Source organism: Ammospiza nelsoni, chromosome 26, assembly GCF_027579445.1.
Source record: "Ammospiza nelsoni isolate bAmmNel1 chromosome 26, bAmmNel1.pri, whole genome shotgun sequence".
In the NCBI taxonomy this organism is placed as follows: Eukaryota; Metazoa; Chordata; class Aves; order Passeriformes; family Passerellidae; genus Ammospiza; species Ammospiza nelsoni.
This window is the reverse complement of record NC_080658.1, coordinates 19677-42650: the sequence shown is the minus strand read 5'-3', so window position 1 is coordinate 42650 and position 22974 is coordinate 19677. Positions and strand designations below refer to the sequence as shown.

General features: G+C 46.5%; 2 long non-coding RNA genes across 2 annotated transcripts; both read left to right on the top strand.

Moving 5' to 3' along the window:
- Positions 1-724: 724 nt before the first annotated feature.
- On the top strand, positions 725-4311 carry LOC132084392 (uncharacterized). The gene is made up of 5 exons (XR_009420063.1): positions 725-937; positions 1562-1625; positions 2323-2398; positions 2516-3283; positions 3878-4311. It is a non-coding gene; the product is annotated as an uncharacterized LOC132084392 (long non-coding RNA).
- A 13377-nt stretch (positions 4312-17688) lies between these two features.
- On the top strand, positions 17689-18750 carry LOC132084375 (uncharacterized). Its single transcript, XR_009420057.1, has 2 exons — positions 17689-17866; positions 18463-18750. It is a non-coding gene; the product is annotated as an uncharacterized LOC132084375 (long non-coding RNA).
- Positions 18751-22974: the final 4224 nt, after the last annotated feature.

Below are 22974 nucleotides of genomic sequence, written 5' to 3'. Positions count from 1 at the left end.
TAATTTAGCCGAGTTTATTTAAACAGAACCGAACGACGCCGCAGCACTCTGCCTGCAGAGCGCCGGTGCAGACGGCAGGGGGCGGTGTATAAAGCGAGTATAAAATATCAACTGTATATAAGAAGGAATAAAAAACTCTGTGTCATGTGCAGCAGTAGAAAATTTCAGGCTCCCAGGGAATAAATAGTTTTCTTTCAATCATTATAGTTTTGGGGTTTTTTTTACTCCCAGGTAGCCTGAAAGTTACTACTGCTGCTTTTTGATTCTAAAGCTAGGAAGGAAAACCAAGATTACAAATACAAGAAAAAGAAAGGGAAAGGGAAGGGGAAAAAAAGGAAAGGAAAGGAAAGGAAAGGAAAGAAAGCAGGAGAGCAGAAGGGAAGGGAAGGGAAAGGGGTGAAAAACAGCGTTAAAAAAAGAAAAAGAGTTGGAGGGGAAAAGAGAGGGCATTCGGGAGGAGCGGTCCTGCCTCAGGTCCTTCCCCGCCCTGGGGCGAAGGACCCGTTTGATGCCCGGGAGGGACTGCAGCTCCCGGTGGCGGGGGACGGAGCCGTGGCTGTCAGCCCGAGACTCCAACTCCCGGCAGGCCCTGCTGCCGGCGCGGCGTGTGACGCAACGGCTATCGCGGCACATGAGTGGCTACCAGCCCGAGACTCCAACTCCCGGCAGGCCCTGCTGCCGGCGCGACGTGTGACGCAACGGCCGACGCTGCCCGGCATTTTTCTCTAAATCGGCAGTAAATACAGCTGAGTAAAATTAGCTTGGTTTTCTTCCTTCTTTTTTAACTGAATTGTTTTTATCAAAAATACTATTTGAATATGTAGAAAAAGTGGGGATGTCCTGTACTATATCCTAGCTTTTCTTGTTTATAGGGTGCTCAGAAAACATGCGTCCCTTAGAGTCCCTCAGAAAGGTTCTCAGTGCGATCTCTACCAAGGTATGTATTTACTAATAAGTGATCCCTTTAGATATTTGCCTGTGTACCTTTTCCTGTAATTCAGAGCTTGCGTTCTGTGGGTTTTATGATAAACCTGTAAAATATGTAAGAATGCTTTTGCAAGTCTGAATCGTTGAAGGCAGCAGTAAGTGGATTTAGAGCCTGTTCTTGACCAGACAACGGGAAAAAGTGTGACTTTGATGCTGAACTTGTTTTTTTCATTTTTCATTTGACTTGTCTGGAATGATTTAGGAATAGAGAGAGCTAGAAAAAGAGAGAAATGGAATTGATTATGGAGCACTCCTCAAATGCTCACCACGATTCAGTGTAGAGCCGAAGTGAAGGGTGATGGAACAGAGCTCTGTGCTTTAGAAGGAAATAAATTTAAACCTGACCTCCGCACAGAGTCTCACTAACTTCTTTTGTTTTAAAATACAAAATATTATTAGGAAGTGTTGGAAGTTAGTGTTTTGGGAAAGAAACGGCAGTTCCACAGAACATTCCATTTAACAGAGGCTCTGGGAACGATTCATGTTGTAACTGCTGTCACTGCAATCAGTTGGTGGTTCAGCCTTGAAATGTGCACTTGCCCTTCTATAAAGCACTGTTTTGTTTGCCTTTCAGTGCTATGAGTCTTGATAAATTGGAGAAGAGCCCAAGAGAAATTTTTCATCCCTTGATATAAAAGGTAGGAAGTGACTTTTTTTGGTTTGGTTCTTTTTCTTTATTATTTCCTGGAAATAAAAGTAATTAAGTATAGGTACTACTGGTTTGTTTCTTCCAGTAGCAGATGATAACAATAGCAGTAGTAATAGTAAAAATAATAATAGAAATAATAATAATAGCAATGTAATACTACCTAAACTGTCTTTATCCATTGAACTGGCCATTTCAAATCAAAACTTCTAAACACAAATCAAACCATCATCCTCGTAGAATCTTTCACAGCAGTGGGCTATAGATCCTGGTTTTGTTGACAGGATTTATTGGTTCTGGAATAGCAAGAGGGAAGTACAAGCCTAACTACTTCTAGCTCACAGACCCATCCAGTGAATACTGCTTTGTGTTTTGGTGGGCTTGTGATGACTTTGAAATCAATTGCTCATTCCAGTAAAAAAAATTAATGTTTTTTTGAACCTGACAGCAGAAATAACTTTAGGCACCAACTTAATAATAACAGATCACCAATTTAAGTTCATAATTTTATGCTGTACTATCAAAGTTTAAAGGTAAATTTTTACTTATTAGGAGATGGTATAAAGTGTATGTTCCAATGTGTTGGATGTATGCAAAGGTACATACGTACCCGAAAGTCCTTAGAGGAAACAAATTTTTACGTCTGCTGTTTGATTGTTTCTCATACAATATTTGGTTTTATTTCCCAGGGATCGGTGAATTTTAACTTTGGAGTCCTCTGTGCTAAGGATGCTCAGCCTACAGATGATGAAATGTTCAGTAATGGTGAGTTTTTCACCTTCTCTTTAATTGCTATGCTGATCTGAATAAGAAAAAAACAAAAGCGAGAGAAAAAAAAAGGATGGTTTATTATTTTTTACGCTGTTATGTTTGTTTCCTCAGTATTTGCTGCAGCTCTGCGAACCCAAGCTTTGGGTTCCTTCTGTCCCACTGGGAGTTGCCCAGTTTGGTTGCATCTGGTGAAATTCACCCTGAGACCTTACAGAGCTAGCTCAAACTACGTGAGAGCCATTTGCAGTTCTCTCCAGACACCTGGAGAATGGGTGATGTTTCTGAGGGTCTGGCAAGTATACTTGTATCAAAACTCAGTCTGTGAAATTTCTGGGGAAAACCCTTCTGTGTCCTGAAGGGTTCAAACTCTGGTGAGGATCCAGTTATCAGGTGCTCACCTGGATGGTTCCAGCTCTTAAAGTGAACACTTGTACTCTTACCCTGTAGTTTACATCTATTGTATTTTTGTTATTTTGCAAGATTTTACGGCTTTGCAAAATATTGTGCATTTCACTCTTTGGAACCTCTCAGATCGTTCTTTGGTGCAGCACCATCCCATGGGACACTTGGCTGCCGTCCTGAAGGGGTCGGTCGCTAGAATTGTAAATCCTGGAGAGTTTGTAAGTCTTCTGTCCCCAGGGAGGTACCATGCTTTGTTTACTTTTGTTCTGTTTGTTAGGCGCTGCTTCTCATTGGAAGTATGAATTTCAAACTACCCTGTTCTTATTTTAACTGTTTTCCTGGTTCTCTCCCTACGGCAGGGAAAGACTCTCGTATCCTTGTCGTCGGGCTCGGTGCTGTCCAAGAAGATGCAGAGACTAAAAAAATCATAAGAAGCAAAATATGACTGCAGGGAAAACAAGCTGGAGAGAACAAAAGGTGATATTGTTATCCTTACCCTGTATTAGAAACATCCGCTGTGCTTTGATGCTGGCAGCTGCCAGGGGCTTGTTAGCTCTTTGTAGGCAGGTGTAGGTGTTCACTTGTAGGTTTTTTCTCTGGACAAGTCAATTCAAACTTTGCTAAGCTTATATTTGCAAATTACTCTCTAGCACAGTCCAGCATGACATTTTTGAATGTTGTAAAAATACCATGTTACTTGGAAATTGCTAATGATGAGAAGCTTTAGGGAAAAATAAGATGTCAGGGTTGGGAGATGTGAGAAGAATTTTGAGGGGATGTTAGACTGAAATAAAGCACACTTGAAGCTGGACTGGCACGCTGGCAGATCCCCTATTAAACAGTAGCGCTGAGATTAGGCTGGGGGTTGCCCATTGTTTCTGTAGAAATAAATGTTTTCTGGTCTTCAGAGGTAAGCTGCTTTGAAAAGCTGGAAGGCACAGCATAGTGACAATCCGTGTGCTTCGCATTAAAAATAGATTTCAGAAGGGTCCTAGGCTTTTGTCTTTTCCTAGAAGTCGATGTAATCCTATTGAGGAGTTTTTAATTCTGTGCTGCCATGTCATCGATCAGGGCCCTGTCGTACTAATCATCATACAGATGCAAAACAAAAAATCAGACCCTGTCCCGACCACTTAGAGCCCAGAACACGATTTCCTCAGGCTGCCATTTGTGTGCCATCGGTACTCACCATGGAAGCGAGCTGGGGATTGTTGCACCCGTTGGGAACAAACCGCTTCTCGTCACACAGAAATGGAATTGGGACGACGCCTCAGCCAGCCTCTCTCTCCTGAATCTGCAGCAGAGCAGTTCCAGTCCATGCGGGCAATCCAGTTCCTGACGATCTGAGCGCACGGAGCAGCGCTCAGCTGCTGTGGGGGGCTCAGGGAGGGCAGAGTGTGCATTGTCATCTTCCTGAACCTACAGACGCGAATCAAAGTGAGAAGCCACAGGGTGGAAATCAGTCGCATATATGCTAAATAAAACTTGCAGGTTTTTTTTAAGAATTGTTTTTGCTTGTTCTTTGTTGTGCTTCTGTGCTTAGAAAACCTCCCTTTACAATCAGTTCAATTCATCAATTGAACCTTTGTTTGCAGACTCTCACTGAGCAGAATTTGTTGCAGACTCAGTGCACGCTGTGCAGGCCTCCCGGGAGTGTGAGGAGCTCACGTGTGCTACTTTTTGCTTTAGGACGCTCTGAGGTATTTATTCCTTTTGGGATACATGATGAGAATTCCCAAGAGAGGTAGTTATAAGGTATGACATCGGGAAAAAGCCTGTGTGGTTGGAATGTTGTTGCTGTCAAAAGTTAATTTTTTTCTTAGCCAGTAGTTAGCTTTTTGCTTTATTTTTGTGGTATCAATATTTTATTGTTTAAAAAATTCCTTCAAAATAACTTCAGTGGTCGCCCACCAGTACCTTGTTCAGATTTGCCTATTTGCTTGTAGCTGAAATGTTCACATCTTGTTTATCATTCTATTTAAGAAACTGCTGCCCAGCCAACTAATAACTGAATATCCATCTGTCTAGGACACGGGGAGAGGATTTAGGTAATGTCTTTATTTCCAGAAAAAAGTTCCAGTGTAGTTTCTAAATAGAGGAGAAGGGGGTGAAGACTCGGGGCTCTGATGCCGTTGGGGCACCCCAAGGTCCCCAGGAGAGGGGGCCCCACGGCGGTGCAGGAGCAGGTGTGTTCTCATGTAATATTGAACAAATTATAAATATAAATATGAAAATTATAAACATGAAAATATTTTTAAAATACTTAAATAAAGCGGGTTTTCTTTATTGGTCAATAGGCAGTGTTTTGATTGTAAAAATTATAAATGCAAATAATATAAAGGTAGAAATCTAAGTTTAGAAATATATAATAAATACATACAGATAAATATAAAAATTTAAAATATCAGAAAAAATTAGTTGTAGCAGTAGATATTATACATAATTTAAATAAGGATTTAAATCTATTTTAAAATTTTATATATATAATATATCATTATTAATGTAATACATCCAAAGAAACGATAAATTAAAATATGAATGTATAATTATACAAAGTATAAATAAAAAATATTTCAGTATCCTTTAAAAGAAGGGTTATTTATTTATTTGTTTAGAGACGGGGTTTTTATTTGGAATAATGGAAGTATTATAGAAGTATAAAATTAAATATAGAAATATACAGTCAATATAGAAAGATATTTGTAAAAACACGAGCGAACGACGCCTCCTTCGGCCGAACCAAGGCGAGACCGGCGGAACCTGACGGCCTCGAGCGAACCGAGGCCAGGCTTGCGAGGCTGCCTGAACGGAGCCGAGCTCAGCCGAACCGAGCCCGCTGCTCTCGTGCGCGCTAATTAGCGCGAGTGCGGTCACTGCCCAATGAGCTCCTGTGCCACGCCGCGCTCCCGATCGTGTCCGTGCGATGGCCGGGCCGCCCGCGGGACGCGGCAGCAGGAGAGCCCCGAGCCGGGCGAGTTTAACGTGAGGCGGCGCCGCTTGCCCGCCGTCAGGGAGCCGAGCCGAGGCGAGCTCAGCCGAACGCGGAGAGAGCGGCTCCGAGTTGGGCCGAAGCGAGCCGAGACGCGCCGAGGGCAGAGAGCGGCTCCGAGTTCGGCCGAAGAGAGCCGAGCCGCGCCGAGCGCAGAGAGCGGCTCCGAGTTCGGCCGAGGCGAGCCGGGCCGCGCAGAGAGTGGCTCCGAGTTCGACCGAAGCGAGCCGAGCCGCGCCGGGCGCACAGAGAGGCTCCGAGTTCGGCCGAAGCGAGTCGAGGCGCGCCGAGCGCAGAGAGCGGCTCCGAGTTCGGCCGAAGCGAGCCGAGCCGCGCCGGGCGCACTGATCGGCTCCGAGTTCGGCCGAAGCGAGCCGAGCCGCGCCGGGCGCAGAGAGCGGCTCCGAGTTCGGCCGAAGCGAGCCGAGCCGCGCCGGGCGCACAGAGAGGCTCCGAGTTCGGCCGAAGCGAGCCGAGGCGCGCCGAGCGCAGAGAGCGGCTCCGAGTTCGGCCGAAGCGAGCCGAGGCGCGCCGGGCGCACAGAGCGGCTCCGAGTTCGGCCGAAGCGAGCCGAGGCGCGCCGAGCGCAGAGAGCGGCTCCGAGTTCGGCCGAAGCGAGCCGAGCCGCGCCGGGCGCACTGATCGGCTCCGAGTTCGGCCGAAGCGAGCCGAGCCGCGCCGGGCGCAGAGAGCGGCTCCGAGTTCGGCCGAAGCGAGCCGAGCCGCGCCGGGCGCACTGATCGGCTCCGAGTTCGGCCGAAGCGAGCCGAGCCGCGCCGGGCGCAGAGAGCGGCTCCGAGTTCGGCCGAAGCGAGCCGAGGCGCGCCGAGCGCAGAGAGCGGCTCCGAGTTCGGCCGAAGCGAGGCGATCCGTGCCGAAGGGTCGAGTCCAGCCGAATGCAGATGACAATGGCCGAGTTTAGCCGATTAGAGCCGAGTTTAGCCGAGCAGCTGTGAGCCTTGCACGCTTGAGGTGAGCGTGCATCGCTGCCGGCCTGGGATTGAGTGAAATGCACTAAGGAAACCAGCTCTGGGGAGGGAGGCAGGGAAATCCTCTCTTAACGTTTACCAATTCGTCCGTCAAACTCATCACGTCAGGACAGAGTGAAGACTGAAAGTGTAAGAAGATGTGGAGGGAAACAGAGAATCTGGCAGGAGCATCGAACGCACAAGTGCACGAATTTTGCTTTTTGCTTGGATGTAAACTCAGAAGTTGTAAGGAATTTGGGAAGGAGAAGGGACATTTCAGAAGGAGAAGAAGTTGTTGTTGGAGTCCTGGCAAAAGCTTTAAAAAAAAAAAAAAAAAAGTGGTTTCTTTTTTCTTCACTATTATATTCTTTGGTGGTATATGGTGTGCTGTTTTATTTCTTGGTGTTATTAGCTCTGTGTAAATTGTTTATTGAGTCAAGCTAACTTTGCATGGGTTGTTTTGTATTTGAGGTAGGATCAATTTCAAGAGGTTTCTTTCACAGACTTCTGATAGGTATTACTGGGATTTTGGTTTTGTTTACTGTATGCATAAACATAGAGATTTGGTAGGGCCAGCTGGGCTGCTGGAGTTTTGGGTGTGAATTTATTAGATGGCTTTTGGTAAACACAGAATAATTATGTAAGGTAACAGCAAATTACCCAATTACCCAATTGATCTAGCTATGTAACCTTACCACAAAGTTTTATATCTTGCCAGTTTTCTGTTCTTCTGCTCCAAGTAGTTGTTGCAAAAAAAGAAAGCACTGTTACTTTTCTGAAAAGTTTTCTTCTATAACAAGCCCTTTACTGCCCTTGAATGTGAGTCAGAGGAGCCAAACAGCTGTAGCTGCTCTGAGGGCTTGGTGGGATTCGCCCCCTCCCTTTTCCTGGGTGGCATGGGAACGAGAGGCGGGCACAATCAGGGGTATATTAACCCCAGCCGTGGCTGAGGGGCTTCATTCCCTCTCTGGGATGTGCTGGGTTAAGAGCTCTCCTCATTTCAGTGAAGAGGCTTTTTCAGCCCGTCTCAGCATCTTTTCAGCAGGTGTTTCTGGGCATCTAAAGCACAGAGGCTTGGAAGATTCTGTGAAGAAAACAGCAGGGAGTATTTAGGTTTGTGATTTTGGGTTTTGTGTTTAGGAGTGGTAAGGTGCTTTTGTAATTTTTAGTTTTGCTCTGGTTGTTTTTTTGGTTGGATTTCTTTTGGTGGAATTTTTGGGTTTTTTTGGTTTTCATTTTGGGGTTTTTAGTTGGTTTTTGTGGGGGTTTTGGATTTTTTGATGTTTTCTGTGGGTTTTTTTGTTTCTGTGGGGAGTTAGGTGTTTTGGGATTTATTGTTTGTGTGGGTTTTGTTTGTTTGGTTTTTTTCTTTGTTTGTTTTTGGGATTGGTTTTGTTGTGTTTTTTTTGTTTTGTTTTGTTTTTTTTTAATTGAGGAGTGCAACTCCCTGAAATTCCAAGCTGTGTCAAGCACAACATTTTATTCAGCAGATTGATCATGTCACAAGAGGGATCCGCCCAAGGTCCAAGATGATGTTTGAGATTGAGGCTTCAGGTGAGTTGAGGATTGTGATTGGGAGAGGGAGGGTGAGCAGTTAGGAGTTCTTGGGAGGGAGTTTGCAGGCAGCAGGGTGAGAAAGGGTCTTTATTTGTTTATTTGAGGCCTCCCCTACACAAGGCTTCTCAGAAGCCTAGCAGAGGCATTCCCATGTCTTACAGCACACAAGGTCATCCACTGCACTCAGGGGAATGCCATTTAACTTTGCCTTTCTCTAACCCAGGTGCCACTCCTAATGAAGGCCTTGGAATCATGATGAAGCTGGAGCCTGAAGGAGCCAGGCACACTCAGGAGAGGGCAAGTAGCTGCCTTGGTGGGATTTGGCCCACATAACTCTGGACTCATACTTTGGTTTTGGTTTTCTTTATTGTAGCTCACCGAGAGGCTCACAGGCCATCACGAGGCCCTCCGAGGCAGACTCATTTCAGGTGCAGCGTGGATTCCCATCACCGATCATCCAAAAGATAAGTCGAGGGCCTTGGCCTGGAGATGAGAGAATAGTGGGTTGGGAGTTCTTGGGGCAGATTTGAAAATTGGCAGCCGGAAAAGCAATCTTCTCCAAAGGCCTCTTAGGACAGCTAAAGGGAGAGGCTCTCCTTTTGATGGCAGCTTTCAGGCGGGCAGTGCAGAACAGCTCCGGTCTGTGTTGTGTTGTCCAGTGTTCTGTGTTCCCTGGTGTGTCTTTGGGGTCCCTTTTGCCTTTTCCCCTCGAGACCCTCACCACAAGCATGATGTGTCGTGTTTCATGTCCCCCCTGTTTGCCACTTTCTGTGTCACGGGTGTGTGCACACATTTGTGCCGGAGCTGTTCTGCCCTGCCGCATGGCCTGCTGCAGTAGGAGAAACCGTGGGGCGTTGGAATTTGTAATGCTGGCTGTACTTGGGCTCTAGATGCTATTCCTAGATTGACATAAGGTGTTTGCAGCTTGTGAGTAACCCTGGTGGTGTTTGACATATGTTCTAACTTTCTTTCAGGTGCAGACGCATTCCACGTGTGGCAGAGGGTCAGGGTTAGGAGGTGCCGGGCCTTCTTAGGAGCGCGGTGAGTAGCAGAGTGGTGGGGTTTTGGCCAATGCGGTGCCAAGATCAGGCCCTGATGTTTGGTTCTCTTTAATCTAGCTGTCTGAGAGACACCAGCCCGGTGCCAGCAGGACCTTCCCAGCTGACGAGGTGGCCTTTCTTTGCACCTGACAGGGACCAGCATCCCCAGATGTCTGAGAGATAAGTAGAGGGCTGTGACCCACAGAGGGGATGAAAGCAGGGTGCTGGTTTGGGAATTCCTGGGAGGGGGTTTTGAGTCCAATTTTGGGGGGGGGGTGTGGTGTGTTCATGAAGTGGCCCCTTAGGCCCCATAAAAGCCAAGTCTCACTTTTGATTGCAGTGCTGAGGTGTGCAGCAGGGCAGAGCAGTCCCGGTGTGTCTCGTGTCACTTCTCTATTGTGCATTATGTGTTGTTTGCGTATGCCATATCTTCCACTTTGAGGGTCCTGTCAGAAACCCTGGCATCATTGGTAGCATCTGTGATCTCTGCACTCCTTGGCCTGGCGCCCAGGCCACAGAACTTTTGACTAGGGAGCTCAGACAAGCATCAGACTCTCTTCTCTCTTTGGAAGCATCCAGTCAGACGTCTTTTCAGGTCTTGTTCTGAGCTGTATGGACAGCTGTGCCCCACCTGGATCCATTATGGTGGATTAGGACTTGTAATATTACGAGGTTAGGTAGAGGATTTTGACTGTAGGATTCCTAGGCATCAGTCTTTGCTGTTCTTGGAATAAATCATTCAGTAATCATCTTCTTCCTCCAGGGTTCTCTGAGCCTCATCAGCTCACCATCGGTCTCAGCTCACTCATCTCCTTTTGCATTCTCTCAGTCCTTGCAGCCGTTTTCCTTGCCAAGAGATTTCTGTTCCTGTTGTGTCCCCGTTGTCTGTCCTATCCTGTGTCATGGCTCTCAGCACACATTTGTGCCGGAGCTGCTCTGCCCTGCTGCACAGCCTGGTGCGATAGGAGAAGTCCCAGGGACTTGGAGTTTGTAATGTGGGGTGTAGTTGGACTCTAGATGGGATTTGTAGATGGGCACATCATATCTGGAGCTCATCAGTTATCCTGCCACAGTGTGACTCTTGTCCTAACTTTTTTTTCAGGTTCAGATGGATTAAATGTGTGCCAGAGGGCCCCATGCCAGGTGTGGGGATTCTCCTGAGTAGGTGAGGCCCCATTTGCCTCTGCAGCAGACTCTGTTACACCTCTCAACTGACTCTGTTACACTGCTGTTCTTTGTCTTTCTTTTAGGAAGTAAATCTGGATGCCAGCAGTCAACGTGAGCAGTGGAGAGAATTGGTTGTTATTGCTCAGCTCTCAAGCACAACAATTTCGCAGCAGATTCATCGTGTCACAAGACGGATCTGCCCAGTGTCAAGGATGATGTTTGAGATTGAGGCTTCAGGTGAGTTGAGGATGGTTACTGGGAGAGGGAGGGTGAGCAGGCATCCAGTTAGGAGTTCTTGAGAGGGGGTTTGCAGGCAGCAGGGTGAGAAAGGGTCTTTATTTGTTTATTTGAGAGCCCCTCCCAAGGTGTCTCAGAAGCCTAGCAGAGGCATTGCCATGGCTTACAGCATACAAGGTGATCCACTGCACTCAGAGGAATGCCATTTAACTTTGTCTTTCTGTAACCCAGGTGCCACTGCTAATAAAGGCCACAGCCTTGGAATCAGGATGAAGCTGGAGCCTGAAGGAGCCAGGCACACTCAGGAGAGGGCAAGTAGCTGACTTGCAGGGATTTGGCCCACATAACTCTGGACTCACTCTTTGGTTTTGGTTTTCTTGATTGCAGCTGACCGAGAGGCTCACAGGCCATCACAGAGCCCTCCAAGGCAGACTCATTTCAGGTGCAGCGTGGATTCCCCTCACCGATCATCCAAAAGATAAGTCGGGGGCCACAGCCTGGAGATGGTGGAGTAGCAGGTTGGGAGTTTTTGGGACAGATTCAAAAATGAGCAGAGAGGAAAGCAATCTTCTCCAAAGGCCTTTTAGGACAGCTAAAGGGAGAGGCTCTACTTTTGATGGCAGCTTTCAGGCGGGCAGTGCAGAACAGCTCCGGTCTGTATCCTGTTGTCCGGTGTGCTGTGTTCCCTAGTGTGTCTTTGGGGTCCCTTTTGCCTTCTCCCCTCGAGGCCCTCACCACAAGCATGGTGTGTCGTGTTTCATGTCCCCCTGTTTGTCACTTTCTGTGTCACGGGTGTGTGCACACATTTTTTGCCGGAGCTGTTCTGCCCTGCCGCATGGCCTCCTGCAGTAGGACGAACCATAGGGAGGGGGAATTTGTAATGTGGGCTGTACTTGGGCTCTAGATGTTGTTCCTAGATTGACATAAGATGTTTGCAGCTTGTGAGTTACCCTGGTGGTGTTTGACATATGTTCTAACTTTCTTTCAGGTGCAGATGCATTCCACGTGTGGCAGAGGGTCAGGGTTAGGAGGTGCCGGGCCTTCTTAGGAGCGCGGTGAGTAGCAGAGTGGTGGGGTTTTGGCCAATGCGGTGCCAAGATCAGGCCCTGATGTTTGGTTCTCTTTAATCTAGCTGTCTGAGAGACACCAGCCCGGTGCCAGCAGGACCTTCCCGTTTGACAAGGTGGCCTTTCTTTGCACCCGAGACCCGCATCCCCAGCTGTATGAGAGATAAGTAGAGGGCTACGACCCACAGTGGGGATGAAGTCATGGTGCTGTTTCGGGAAATACGGGGTGGAGTTTTTGATTCAGCTTTGGCGGTGGGGGATGTTCATGAGGTGGCCCCTTAGGCCTCATAAAAGCCAAGTCTCACTTTTGATCACAGTGTTGAGGTGTGCAGGGCAGAGCAGTCCCGGTGTGTCTCGTGTCACTTGTCTGTTGTGCATTATGTGTTGTTTGTGTATCCAATGTCTTTTACCTTTGGAGGGCCCTGTCAGTACCCCTGGCATCATTGTTAGCATCTCTGATCTCTGCATTCCCTGGCCCGGCACCCAGGCCATATATGAGTTTCTGATACCTGTCTGAGCTCCCCAGTCAAAAGTTACCTCTTTGGAAGCATCCAGTCAGATTTCTTGTCAGGTCTAGTTCTGAGCTGTATGGACAGCTATGCCCCACCTGGATCCATTGTGGTGGATTAGGACTTGTAATAATATGAGGTTAGGTACAGCATTCTGACCGTAGGATTCCTAGGCATCCATCTTTGCTGTTCTTGGAATTAATCATTCAGTTATCATCTTCGTCCCCCAGGGTTTTCTGAGCCTCATCAGCTCACCATCGGTCTCAGCTCACTCATCTCCTTTTGCATTCTCTCAGTCCTTGCAGCCATTTTCCTTGCCAAGAGATTTCTTTTCCTGTTGTGTCCCCTGTTGTTGTCTGTCCTGTCTGTCCTGTGTCACGGGTGTCAGCACACATTTGGGATGGGGCTGCTCTGCCGTGCTGCACAGCCTGGTGCGATAGGACAAGTCTTGGAGACTTGGAATGTGTAATGTGGGGTGTAGTTGGACACTAGATGGGATCTGTGGATGGGCACAGGGCATCTGGAGCTCATCAGTTATCCTGCAACAGTGTGACTCTTGTCCTAACTTTTTTTTCAGATTCAGATGGATTAAAAGTGTGCCAGAGGGCCCCATCCCGGGCGAGGGGATTGCCCCGAGCCGGTGAGGCCCCATTTGTCTCTGCAGCAGAAGTGTGTATGGTGAGTGTGTTACAGCTCTGTTCTTTGTCTTTCTTTTCAGGATGTCAATCTGGATGCCAGCAGTCAAGGTGAGCAGTGGAGAGAATTGGCTGTTATTGCTCAGCTCTCAAGCACAACAATTTTTCAGCAGATTCGTCGTGTCACAAGAGGGATCTGCCCAGTGTCAAGGATGATGTTTGAGATTGAGGCTTCAGGTGAGTTGAGGATGGTGCCTGGGAGAGGGAGGGTGATCAGGTATCCAGTTTAGGATTTCTTGGGAGCGGGTTTGCAAGCAGCAGGGTGAGAAAGGGTGTTTATTTGAGGGCCCCCCCACACAAGGCTGTTCAGAAGCCTAGCAGAGGCATTGCCATGGCTTACAGCATACAAGGTGATCCACTGCACTCAGAGGAATGCCATTTAACTTTGTCTTTCTGTAACCCAGGTGCCACTGCTAATAAAGGCCACAGCCTTGGAATCAGGATGAAGCTGGAGCCTGAAGGAGCCAGGCACACTCAGGAGAGGGCAAGTAGCTGACTTGCAGGGATTTGGCCCACATAACTCTGGACTCATACTTTGGTTTTGGTTTTCTTGATTGCAGCTGACCGAGAGGCTCACAGGCCGTCACAGAGCCCTCCAAGGCAGACTCATTTCAGGTGCAGCATGGATTCCCCTCACCGATCATCCAAAAGATAAGTCGGGGGCCACGGTCTGGAGATGGCGGAGTAGCAGATTGGGAGTTCTTGGGACAGATTCAAAAATGAGCAGAGGGGAAAGCAATCTTCTCCAAGGGCCTCTTAGGACAGCTAAAGGGAGAGGCTCTACTTTTGATGGCAGCTTTCAGGCGGGCAGTGCAGAACAGCTCCGATCTGTGTCCTGTTGTCCGGTGTGCCGTGCTCCCTGGTGTGTCTTTGGGTTCCCTTTTGCCTTTTCCCCTCGAGGCCCTCACCACAAGCATGATGTGTCGTGTTTCATGTCCCCCCTGTTTGTCACTTTCTGTGTCACGGGTGTGTGCACACATTTTTTGCCGGAGCTGTTCTGCCCTGCCGCATGGCCTGCTGCAATAGGACGAGCCTTGGGGAGTTGAAATTTGTAATGTGGGCTGTACTTGGGCTCTAGATGTTGTTCCTAGATTGACATATGGTGTTTGCAGCTTGTGAGTTATCCTGGTGATGTTTGACATGTGTTCTAACTTTCTTTCAGGTGCAGACGCATTCCACGTGTGGCAGAGGGTCAGGGTCAGGAGGTGCCGGGCCTTCTTAGGAGCGCGGTGAGTAGCAGAGCGGTGGGGTTTTGGCCGATGCGGTGCCAAGATCAGGCACTGATGTTTGGTTCTCTTTAATCTAGCTGTCTGAGAGACACCAGCCCGGTGCCAGCAGGACCTTCCCATCTGATGAGGTGGCCTTTCTTTGCACCTGACAGGGACCAGCATCCCCAGCTGTATGAGAGATAAGTAGAGGGCCGTGACCCACAGAGGGGCTGAAAGCACGGTGCTGGTTTGGGGATTACAGGGAGGGGGTTTTGAGTCCAGTTTGGAGGTGGGGGGGTGTTAATGAAGTGGCCCCTTAGGCCCCATAGAAGGCAAGTCTCACTTTTGATCACAGTGCTGAGGTGTGCAGCAGGGCAGAGCAGTCCCGGTGTGTCTCGTGTCACTTGTCTGTTGTGAATTGTGTGTTGTTTGTGTATCCCATGTCTTTTACCTTAGGGGTGCCTGTCATTAATCTTGGCATCATTGTTAGCATCTGTGATCTCTGCATTCCCTGGCCTGGCACCCAGGCCACAGAACTTTTGACTGGGGAGCTCAGACAGGCGTCAGACTCTCTTCTGTCTTTGGAAGCATCGCATCTGATGTCTTGTCAGGTCTCGGTCTGGGCTGTATGGACAGCTATGCCCCCACCTGGATCCATTTTGGTGGATTAGGATTTGGCGTAATATGAGGTTAGGTAGAGGATTCTGACCGTAGGATTCCTAGGCATCCATCTTTGCAGTTCTTAGAAGAAATCATTCAGTTATCATCTTCTTCCTTCGGGGTTCTCTGAGCCTCATCAGCTCACCATCAGTTTGAACTCGGTCCTCTCCTTTTGCATTCTCTCAGTCCTTGCAGCCATTTTCCTTGCCTAGAATTTTCTGTCTGTGTTGTGTCCCCGTTGTCTGTCCTGTCCTGTCCATCCTGTGTCACGGCTGTCAGCACACATTTGTGCCCGAGCTGCTCTGCCCTGCCGCATAGCCTGGTGCAATAGGAGAGGGCCCGGGGATTTGTAATGTGCAGTGTGGGGTGTAGTTGGACTCTAGATGGGATTTGTAGATGGACACAGGATATCTGGAGCTCTTCAGTTATCATTGAACCGTCTGACTGTTGTCCTAACTTTTTTTTCAGATGCACCTCCTCAGATGACTGCAGTAGTTGTGTAGGTTCCTTCTTCTGAAAGGGAATAGGGCGCAAGAATTCATCTTCCAGAGAATTTTTGCAAGTCCTGGCTTGTATTGTATCTGCCTATGGTGGCTTATGTTCTATGTACCTATACATCTGTCTTCTATTGGATTTTGGGTAGAAAATTTATCAGTCCAGAGAGGAGACAAGTCCTAGCTGTCAGATAGCCACTCGTTGACCCTTCCTGTCGTCTCACAGGTCCCCGAGGCTGCTGATTTCCCCAGGATCTGCCATTTTACCTCAAGGAGCGGCAGCCGGAAGATGTGTCACAGCACGTTCTTCAGCATCTCGAGTAAGGGCCGCAGTGAGCATTTAAGTGGAAAGATTGTGTGAGCGTGTGTGAGAGCACGTGGCTGTGTCTGTCTGTGTCTGCTCGTTTCTGCGTGTGTGAGTGCATGCTGACTGGATTTAACCTTGTGTGTGTGACTTTTGCTTTCCAGGTTTTGCGACTCCTTGTTAAATTTAGAATAAAAAATCCCCAGCCGGGTTGTATTGCATGAACTGACATGATATGTACCGATTTTGGCTTAAAACCCAGAAAACCAGACGAAGATGAGCAGGAAAAAACCAGAAAAAAACCACATGATGGACAAGAAAAAAACCCAGAAAAAGCCCAGGATGGGCAAGAAAGCAACGAGAAAAAAACCCCAGAAAATAATCCCAGATGGGCAAGAAAAAAAACGTAGAAAAACCCCAGAAAATCACCCAAGATGGGCACGAAAAAAACCCAGAAAAAACCCCCAAAAAAAACCTCTGAGATGGGCAAGAAAAAAACCAGAAAAAAGTCTGAAGATGGACAAGAAATAACCCAGAAAAAAATTCGAAGAAGGGCAAGAAAAGACCCAGAAAACACCCAGAAAAAAATCGCAACCCAAGTATAAATATAGAAATGTTTGTCAAGTATATGCAAATATATAAAGAAATGTTAAATTATTTGAAATATAAAATAACATAAATATAACATTTATACAGTATTACTTGTGTTATGGATCATATTGATTTTTATTTATTTCCTATAATACACTACAATATTTATATCAATTTTACATCTATCATATCTATCATTTGTTATATGTTATACCAGATTGATATACTCTAGGTTTTTTTAAGTAGTTTAAAATAAAGGGGATTTTTTTTTATTTGGCAAAAGCAGGTCTTTCAGTATAAACATTATAAATACAAATAATATAAAGGTAGAAATCTAAGAATAGAAATAGATCATAAATAGCTGAAGGTTAATATAAAAATTAAAAATGTAAGGAAAAATAAGTTGTAGCAGTAGATATGGTACATAATTAGGAAAATAATTTATCTCTTATTTGAATAGGATACATGTTATACATAATGATTAATATAATGCTTAAGTATAAACTACAAATATAAATGTGAGTGTAGTCATGAGCGCTATAAATATAAAAATATTTCAATGTAGTTTAAAAGAATAGAGCTTTTTTGTATTTATTTAGTTAGGATGGGATTTGTATTTTAAATAGTGAAAGCATGATAGAAATGTAATTTTAGACATAGAAATATACAATCAATGTGGAAAGATATTTATAAAAGCACAAAACATAAGTAAATATAAATAATAGAAATAGAATAATGTTATATAAATTACATGCTACATCAATGTCCACTATAGCTATGCATGTGAATATAAATACGAAAAATGGAAATAAAAAATTTATTTAAACATGGCTTTAAAGCAAGGGGCCTTGTTTGATTCTGGTGGGGTAAGAGGCAGGTTTTTGGCATTTATTTCAGAGCAGTTTTTGGCGGGGGTCGCCCCTGTTCTTTTTTGCCACCTTGCCTGCCCGCAGCCCCGAGGCGCGCTGCGCCCCCGGCTGGGGCGGGCGGCAGTGCTGCCGCCTTGTGGGCAGAGCGCGGTACTGCAGCTCTGTCGCTACCGGCAGCCGCGAGGCCGCCATCTTGGGAGTGGCGAGTCGCGGATGTCACGGACTTTTTCTTGACCTTCTTAACATGGCAGCGAGAGGGGCGGGGAAGTCGAGGGCCAGCGTCGGTCGAATCGGCTGCCTGCATGAAACACCGACGCCACGGCGGCCCCGATGGATTTTTATGTGGCATTTTAAGTGTATAAGACACGGCCTATGTGGTCAGCGGCGCCGTGGGCGAACATATTTAGGCGGGTTGCTGAGAGGCATCTGGGTAAAACCCTATTTCTTCCGAGGGTCCTCCTCGGCCGCCATTTTGGGAGGGGCGCGTCGCAAATGTCGCGGGCGTTCTTTGACCTTCTCAAGATGGCGGCGAAATGGGCGGGGAAATCGCACGCCCCCATAAATCTCCTCCCCCTGTGGCCACAGAGCGGGATCGCACCCCCCCGAGCCAGCGCCCTGCCCCTCGCCGCTGAGTGCCGGGGGCGGGGCAAGGACGCGGCTGCCGAGCGAGGGAAGGGCGCTGGAGCCAGCGGCGGTCGGGCCAGGGTCTGTAAATGGGGGGGGCGGGTGAAGGACATTCGGTCATGCAAAGGGATGCGATGGCCGAGGAGAACGGCCGCGGCGGGGGCGGCCGGGCGGGGCCGGTTTCGGCGGGCGGCGGAGGTGCGGTCGCAGCGCTCCGCGGGCCGGGGCAGCGGGCGGGGGCGGGCGAGCGGCGTCGGAACAGGGCGGCAGCTCCCGAGCCCGCGCCCGCCCCGCTCCAGGCGCTGGGAGCGACCGCGGGCCGGACAAGCCCGGCGGGGCGGCCCCGGGGCGGCGGGCAGGCGGCGGAGCGGGGCCGTGGCGCTCCCCGCCTTCGCTGCCGCCAGCTTTGGAAGGTCGGGCCGGGCGCCCGCCCCGTCCCGCTGCCTCCCGGTCTCTGTAAACTCCTCTCTGGCTTCATAGGTCCGTGCTGGAGAGAGGGACAAAGGGCCCCGCTGGTTGCCGTGTCCTCGGGGGGCAGAGAGTTCTGACCTTGGCCGCATGGGCTGCCGAGTGTTGGAACAATGGGGATGCGCTTTTATGTATTTAGTGACATTTATGTATTTTTGTGTACATTTTATGTATTTAGTGACATTTAGAGATTTATTCCCCTGCTTCAGGTGAGCGTGCATCATTGCCGGTTTGGGATTGAGTGAAATGGCTGAGGAAACCAGCTCTGGGGGGGAGGCAGGGAAATCCTCTCTTTACCCATTCTTCCGACAAACTCATCACGGCAGGACAGCCTGAAGACTGAAAGTGTAAGAAGATGTGGAGGGAAACAGAGAATCTGGCAGGAGCATCGAACGCACAAGTGCACGAATTTTGCTTTTGGCTTGGATTTAAACTCAGAAGTTGTGAGGAATTTGGGAGTGAGAAGGGATATTTCAGAAGGAGAAGAAGAAAAAGAAGTTGTTGTTACAGTCTTGGCAAAAGCTTCTGTTCTAGCTAATAAAATAAGTTAGTTTAAATAAAAAAAAAAAAAAAAAAAGTGGAGTATTTTTTTTCCCTACACTATTATATTCATTGGTGGTATATGGTGTGTTGTTTTATTTCTTGGTATTATTAACTCTGTGTAAGTTGTTTTTTGGGTGAAGCTGACTTTCTGGATGGGTTGGTTTGTATTTGAGCTAGGATTAATTTCAAGAGGTTTCTTTCATAGACTTCTGATAGGTATTACTGGCATTTTGGTTTTGTTTAATTTATGTATAAACATACAGCTTTGGTAGGGCCAGCTGGGCTGCTGGAGTTTTGGGTGTGAATTTATTAGATGGCTTTTGTTAAATGCAGTTTTTCATTTTTGAAATGTTTTTCAATGTAGTGGTTTTAAGGTGGTTTTTAAGAATTCACTGTATTGTTTTATGTTGTTTGTAGTTGGTGTATGATAAGGGATGTGGTGTGACTTCTTGAACGCTATGGTTTTAGTGTTCCTAAGTTCCGATTTCTTTCTGGTTCGTTAGGTGTTTTTAGTTTTATTGTTGGGGAGAGGGGCATTTATATGGTGGGTTTTTATAGGCAATATTTTTTAAATTTAGTTAGTGATATTTTGTAGTATTTTAATAGTTTAGATTTTTTTTTATTTTTATGCTTTTAGTTAATTTGTAAAATTTTTTCAAATAACTTTTCCAGATTATCGGTTATTATTTGTGCATAAACGTAGAGCTTTTTTTTGTTAGTACTGTTTTGGGTCAGTTGTACAGTTTTGAGTCTAGTGAGTTGGTTCGATTTAATTTTTAATGGGTGTTTGTTTTTATTAGTAGTTGTGTCATTTTCAAGGTGTATTTGAGTTTGTGGGTGTTTGAGATATTGGTTTAGGAGGAAGTTTATGATGAGAATGTGTGGAGGCTTTGGGCTGCTTATAGTGGGATTTAAAATTTATTTACAGTTAGGTTTATTTGAGTTTTTATTAGGGTTCAATGTTGTGGGATGTTTGTTCCTTTAGTAATAGAAATAGGTTTTGTTTTGATGTGCTGCAATGGGATGAGCGCGGGCTGCGTACAGGTGCTGACAAAGGTACGGTATTGTTGTGGTTCTGATGTGTCGGGTTAATGAACTTACATGGTCTAACATACACATGAAAATAGAAATAAATATAAATTTAAAAATAAATATGAAATTAGAGTGGTAGACATAGATAACAGATACATACATAAAAGTATAATATATGGTATATAATTGTAACATTATATATAGAGTGGAGTATAATTTATATATATTAAGAAAGATATATAAACATAGAATGTAAATATAAAAAGGTTAAAATAAATTGGAGATTTTTTTCGGTTTTTTTAGGTTGTAGGCTGTTTTTTTAAATACATAATATAAATAGAAATAATATAAAAGTAGAAATCCAGATATACAAATATATAATTTATATACCAATATCTATAAATATCTAATATGAATAAATATAAGTAAAAGAAATACATAATATAAAAATAATACATCTATTATTATAATAAAAGGTATTCTCTCTAATATATATCTATAAATATAATAAATAAAAATTTTAAAGGTAGCTGTGAATAGAATTTTAACTATTGTTTAACTCAAGGGATGTCCTCTGTTTTTATAGAGGCAGGAGTTTTATTTTAAATACTATAAGTCTTATAAAAATGTGAATCGTAAGTTAGAAATATATAATAATTATATAAAGAGAAATTGCTAAACTATGAATATAAATTTAAATATAAACATAAGTAAGTAAAATGCAGATTTGTAATATAGAATATAAATAACATTATAGGGCACTATAAATTATAAATAGGAATAAAAATATAAAGCTATGTAAATATATTCCAAAGGAAAGGAATTTTTTTGGCTTTTATTTAAGTAGAGGCAGATGTTATTTAAAATAAAACATAAGTGTTACAGAAGTAAAAATCTTGACAGGGGAATATATAATCAATATGTAAAAATAGGTATAAAATAGATAAATAAGTGCTTGGAGTAGATATAGAATAAAAATTTATTTATAAATTGACATTGATAAAGATAAATGTATAAGTAAGCAATATACATTTATATTTATAATGCATATTGTGAATGTAAATATGAAAACATAAGGATATATATATTTGAATATTTTTTAGAAGAAAGGGTTGGGGTTTTTTTTGGTTCTTACTGGGTTAGAGGATGCCTCCCAGACCCAAGCTGCCACCTCAGCCGACTCAAGCAATCTGCAACAAGGAATCTGGGGGGCTGAGTTTTGCTTACCTGGGGAAAGCGTCAGCACTAGTGTTCAGGAGCCTCTGGCCAAGAGGGGCCGGCCATCTGCCTGCTGAAATTCTGCATTGCGCAGGATGCCTCCCAGACCCAAGCTGCCAGCACGGCAGAGTCAGGCTGGTTTGAGGGTCCCCAAATGTGTCCAGCAATCTCCCATCAGGAACCTGGGGTGCTGAGTTTTCTTCTTCTGGGAAAGGGCTGGCATTGGTGTTCAGGAGGCCTCGCCTGGAGTGGCTGGCTGCCTGCTGATATTTCTGCATTGCCAAATGTGCCTCCCAGACCCAAGCTGGCACCAGTGAAAACTCCAGCTGCTTTTGCCTCGGCACGTGTCTCCTGCTATCTCCCATCAGGAACCTGGGCTGCTGAGTCAGGCTTACCTTAGAAAAGGGCTGGTGTTCACGTTCAGGGCCCCGGGGGCCCTTCGTAGCCATCAGCCTGCTAAAATTCTGCATTGCGCAGGATGCCTCGCTGACCCAAGCTGCCACCACCGTAAAGTCAGTCTGGTTTTAGGGTCCCAAATGGCTCCAGAAATCGCAGCAAGGAACATGGGGGGCTGAGTGTTGCTTACCTGGTCCGCCCCCTCCTATGGGAGCTTCTTTTAATGGAAATAGACCAATTCCTTTATCCCATTCTTTTTTGATTTTTATCCTCTATAGGTTTCTTCCCGTACTTTTAGGAAGAAGCAGGAGAGGGCTTTCTTTTAACTGAACTTGTAGTGTTTCGAGAAGGTGATTCCTTTAGAAAGTTCCCCTGAGCAGCCGGAGCTGTGGTTACCAAGGGAACGGAGCTCAGGGCGGGACGGGGGAGCTGGGCACAGCTCAGGTTTCGGTCCTCCAGAGGCGGGATCTGCAGCCGGGATCGGCGGAGGGGCCGTTCCGGTGCAGACCGAGCTGGAGCGTGCATGGCTCCCGCGTGGCTCACGGCGGCTGATCCGGCAGAGACAAAGCCGGGACTGACGCCGGCTGCAGCGGAGGGAGCCGAGCAGAGTGAGAACAGACGGGACCCCGCTCCGTGCGGTGACCACGGTGCGCACGGCAGGACCCCCCCCCCTCCCTCCCCCGGCACGGCCGGCGGAGCGGCCACGGTCCAGGCGGTCAGACCGAGACAGCCCTAACCTCAGCCTAACCAGCCCCCCTAAAAACAGCCTTTTCCCCCAAGAGCAGCAGCACAACACAGCAACCCTAACAGCGAGACCAGACAGCAGCCTTCACACACCAGGTCAATGACAGAACCCTCAGAGACCAACAGACCCACTGCAAAAAGGTAGGGGTGACGTCTGTGGGCTAGACAGCAAGAGGTGGAATTCGGAGACGAGCACGTCTTTTTGAGTTTTTTTGTCTAGGACTTTTAAAGGTATTTAGAAGATTTTGGAAGGGACTTTTCAGGGTATTGTTGGGGCTTTTTCCAACCCATTCTATGATTCTTTAGCATATTTTCAAGATTATGGTCAGGGTCAGAGGAAACACCCTCTGAAAAGGCAGAGTTTTAGGACTGCAGTGGAATGCTTTAGAAAGGGGCCAGCGGTGGCACAGTGGGTCGGGTCCCACCCTGCCAGTCCAAAGGTTGTAAGTTTTAGACCCAGTTAAGTTGTTGTGGTTAGGGTTAGATGCTCTCAGGTTTGGTCCGGGAGAATTTCTGCACAGAAAAACTCACCCCCTGAGTTTCCTGATGCCAGTTTGCACTAGGAGGTGCTTGCCACTGCCAGGGCAGCCCGAGTTCTCGGTGGGGGCATCTTTGCTCCTGGAGAAATCCTGTGCCGGCGTCTTCCCTGTAAAACCAAACTCACACCTGCTGCGTGTCCACGTCAGAGGCACGTGGCACTGCAAGGGCAGCGAGAATTCTCGGTGTCGGCAGCTGCGGGCTGTGAGAAATTGTTCTCTGCAGTTTTGGAGGCCGAATCACAGTTTCAG